The 4,352-nt window shown below is 32.7% G+C and overlaps 1 protein-coding gene across 1 annotated transcript in view; it reads left to right on the top strand.

Annotated features, from left to right (window-relative positions):
* LOC118737052 overlaps nucleotides 1-4,352 on the top strand; it is a 47,731-nt gene that overhangs the window by 25,650 nt on the left and 17,729 nt on the right.

The following is a 4,352-nucleotide window of genomic DNA, read 5'->3' as shown; positions in this document are numbered from 1 at the left end:
AAAAAAACACAACTCTAATGAAAGATAGTGTAAAATGAAAATTTATACCTTAAGATAGCAGCGAAAGTGCAAACAAAGAATTAACTGAATTAATTGATATGCGATTCGAAGCATCAATTTCCGCCAAAGGAGGCAAGCGGCGAATACTTGAGTAAATAAGCCTTCAGTCGACACGTTCATGGAATAGAGGTAAATGGCTGGGTGGCGTGAAAGAGAAAATGGGTACGAAACCACAAAAATTCCGTTGCGGCACAGCACAGATAATAAAAACTTACAGCACAACAAACTGGAAGAAGAAAACTAATAAAGAGCAGAGTTTGCTAAAGTGAAACGACTTGCGGGCAGCTGAAATTTGTTGTCATGTTCAAACAATATAGTACGTACATATATCTGTACGTAGTATATATCGAAGCGTTACCAACTAAAAATTAAATTATTTTACATAAAAACAAACAAATAATTGAATGTAAGTACGTATGTCCATAACTATATATATATGTACGTGCATTTGTAAGCATTGTTTGCTTGTCAAGCTAACCGCACCTGTCACGTCAAATGCCATGGTGATGAGTCCACCGCAGCATAGCCAACTTACAATGGGCGTTGCGTTGCACACTGGTTCAAAACTGGCATATGCACTGTTCATAATTCACTGGAGCCTTAATTTTTTACTCAACTAGATCATTTTTTTTTTATTTGAAAGCTTGTATAATTTGCAAGAGACCAGTTGAGCCCGATTTTTGAATTTTCACTTCCTTGTATTACATTTTTTAGTAGAAAGTGCAGAAAAAGTAGCAATTTTGGAAAAAATCGATTCTTTTGTTCTAGTTAATAAATGTCACATTATAAAACCTAGTTGAAAACAACTGTAGGGTTCCCCCAAAACAAAAAAGGAAAATCCAAAAAATTTGAAATTTTATAAAAAAAAAATTCCATCAAAATGTAGTTTTATAGATCACGAAATTTTAGTATGATAAAATTAAAGTTCCAAGTGGAGCAGAGTTCGCGTTGATTTTTAATATAAAATATAATAGGAATATAAACTACACAAACTAACGAAAAAATTACTGAAAATCAACGCCAAGTCTTAGCCACTTGAAACTGACACTTTATCATACTAAAATTTAGTGACGTATAAAACTGCAAGATTTTTCTAAAAACTCAAAAAAAAGTTGTTAGTTTTGATGAAATATTTTTTTTATAACAACTTTTCTTTTTTTGTCGTTTTGGGAGAACCCTACAATTTTTTAAGTAGTTTTTATTATGTAACATTTATTAACTGGAACAGGAGAATTTGATATTCTTCAAATTTGCTACTTTCTCCGAATCTTGCAATAAAAAAGTTAATACAAACATAAAAATTCAAAAGTCGGAAGCTTTCTAATTGAATAAGCTTTAATTAAAAAACAAAAATAATAATAAAACTTTTTGAAAAGCGCTAGTAAATTATGAACATTAAATTCCAATTCTGGCCCACTGTGCGCTGGTACTTGCGTGGCTGAAATAAATGCTCATGTTAAATACTCATAAGAAATTCCCACCAAAAAAGCATTTATTTATATTTTTTCGTTTATCAACCGCATACAAATAACACATACATATAAGAGTGCTCCATTCCATTGAACCATTTGCATGACTGCGAAGAAAGTGAAAACTTTGAATGGATTTACGTGCACCGCTTATAATCCGTTTTTTTTTTATATTTTTTTTTGCTATTATTTTTCTCGCAGGTTATTGACAGCTACAAGCCCACACTCACGCACCGCACCGCCCCTGAACTTCTATTAAGCAACTGGCATTGGCTCTCCTCATCGCTTTGCACAGTGCCCACAAGCTACAATGCTGAATTTTATATGCCCACTGAAGCGTATTCACTTTTTATTGCTTAACTCATAACGCCTGCAAATGGCTTCGTTAAATCATATGTTTATCCTTTCATAGTCTTATGCATCCAGTTATAGTAATCAAATTATAATTGGCAAAAATCACACTCTAAGCAAAAATATAAAACTTCACTGAAATGCATGCATATGCATGCAGCACGCAACGTCGGCGAAATGCACGCCGCAAATTTTGAGGGAACATTCATTGTCACTACCGCCAGTAAGTGCATATATGTAAGTGTATGAGTGCATTCGATTACCAACGTTTAATTATGATTTTGGCAGTGCCATTAGCATGCCAATATACTTGAAAGACATATCCCCACATTTTTATACAGGTTGATTGAATTTAATTGAGTATTAATCTTCTTTATTGGCGCTGTAACCGCTTAGCGATTTTGGCTGAGTTCAAAAAAGCACGCCAGTTGTTTCTCTTCTGTTCCCACTGACGCCAATTGAAAATTCCAAGTGAAGCCATGTTCTTCTCCACTTGGAGGTCTACCTCTTCCTCTGTTACCAGCATTCCGACTCGCGCAGTCGCAAAGTACGGCATTAAAAAAAGACAAAAAACCGGAAAATAATCCAAACAAGTAATTTTTAGCAAAAAAAAACCGACTTCAACTCCCATATAAAAAAAATATATATATATATATCTCATGATCCGCTGATCCGATTTTAACCAGATTAGTATGGGACCACCTCTGAGACACTACCTTTCCGATGCAAAAAGAATTATCGAAATCGGTTGACGTGGTCCAAAGTTATGCGGTAACATACATAAAAAAAAAAATAAAAATAAAAATAAATATTCCGACGAACTGATAACCTCCTCCTTTTTTGGAAGTCGGTTAAAAATACATTTATTTTAGAAATGTTTATTTTGAGTATTTTCTCCTTTCGGGTTTTTAACTCACAAAACTAGTACATTGAACCAAAAGATGCATTTTGAAGTTTTCTGGGAGCATTTTCATTCGATTTTCGCGAATAAAAGCCTTTAATGTACTAAACGTGCGCTCGACGTGAGTTAATAAAATTTAAAATGAAACATTTAAAACTTGCATGTTATCAGGAATAAGGGCTTTTTCCTGGCCCTTTACAGTTAAAGGTAGCAAAAGGCAAATATCTTAGAAAAAGGCAAAGTCAAATGTATATATATATAATCAGGGAAAGATAAATCATGGACATTCTTTATCGAATATACTTTATCTCTTTAGCAGAAATAAAGGCCATTTCCATAAAATCCGTTCCCTGAACATAGCCAAAGATGATAGAAATTAAGGAAGCTGACGATGTTTATGGCTCCCTTATATTATATGCTCTTTGTGATAATGACAGTGCTGCCACGAGAAATTATCTTTGAGTCAGAGTACAGGGAGACTTATTAAATTAATAAAGAAAACACTGAAAATCGGGACTCAGTGGCACAATTTTCTTAAAATCGGTTCTGACCCGCCAAAATCGGGACGAATGGTCACCGTAGGTATATCGTATGCCAAAAGAGAAATGGAAAGACAAATATCTATCTTCGCCATTTTTGGGCAGTTTAGTCACTGTTAGGCTCAACATGTTCTTCTTATCACAACTATTAATTTATATGATGAAATCTCCAAAAACATAAATTTTGAACTACATTTCTATATTTATTAATAAACGTGTGATATGTTTACGACAATAAAATTAAATTTCCTACTTCAATGTCACAATTTTATAAATCTTAGGTAACGGAAATTTTTTAAAACATTATTATCCCAAACGTACAGTAGAGCTGAAATTTCGAGTACTTAAATATTTAAAAGCGTAAGAAAAGCAATTAAACATGACAAAATGTACACAACTGCACGACCATTCCCGTAAGTCATAATGTTAAATTAAAAATACATAAATAAAACAAAAGATGTAAACCTTTAATGAAGTAACGAAACAACAACGCATGCATACAAACGTATACAAGAGAGTGTCGAACGTACATACATACTTCCCTACGCATATCCCAGCAAAAAATGCGACTAAGCAGGGATGAGTACAACATTATTCGCAAAGACATATGCAACGAATACCATTTTTATATAGAATTTTATATAAAGAATATAAAATAAATACACTGTTCCATTTAAATATAAATATTTCGGCTACCTGAGGTTAGAATTCGGGAGCTTGGGTTCGCTGGCAGGGTTACCACTTTTTTAAATTATTACCAAAACTGGTAGAAAAAGTTTGGGTTGGTAAAAAGGTAAATTTTTTCCATTTTGGTAGATTATTAGTCAAGTATTTTCTTTGAAAAACAAGTTAAACTTTTCGTTCCCGCACTTTATTTTTCGTAGTTAAATATCTTTATTTTACAATTTTTTTCCAACAGTGTAGTCTACTTAATTGCATTAATTTTCGAACGCTTTAAAGCACACTTTTTATATGCATATATATATATATATATATATGTATGTAAATATTTTAAATAATTCTTAAAAAACA

The sequence above is a fragment of the Rhagoletis pomonella genome, unplaced genomic scaffold (genome assembly GCF_013731165.1).
Source record: "Rhagoletis pomonella isolate Grant_MI unplaced genomic scaffold, Rhpom_1.0 Rhpom_scaffold_00004, whole genome shotgun sequence".
NCBI classification, from domain to species: domain Eukaryota; kingdom Metazoa; phylum Arthropoda; class Insecta; order Diptera; family Tephritidae; genus Rhagoletis; species Rhagoletis pomonella.
Note: the sequence above shows the minus strand (reverse complement) of the source record. Positions and strands in the feature narration are given on the sequence as shown.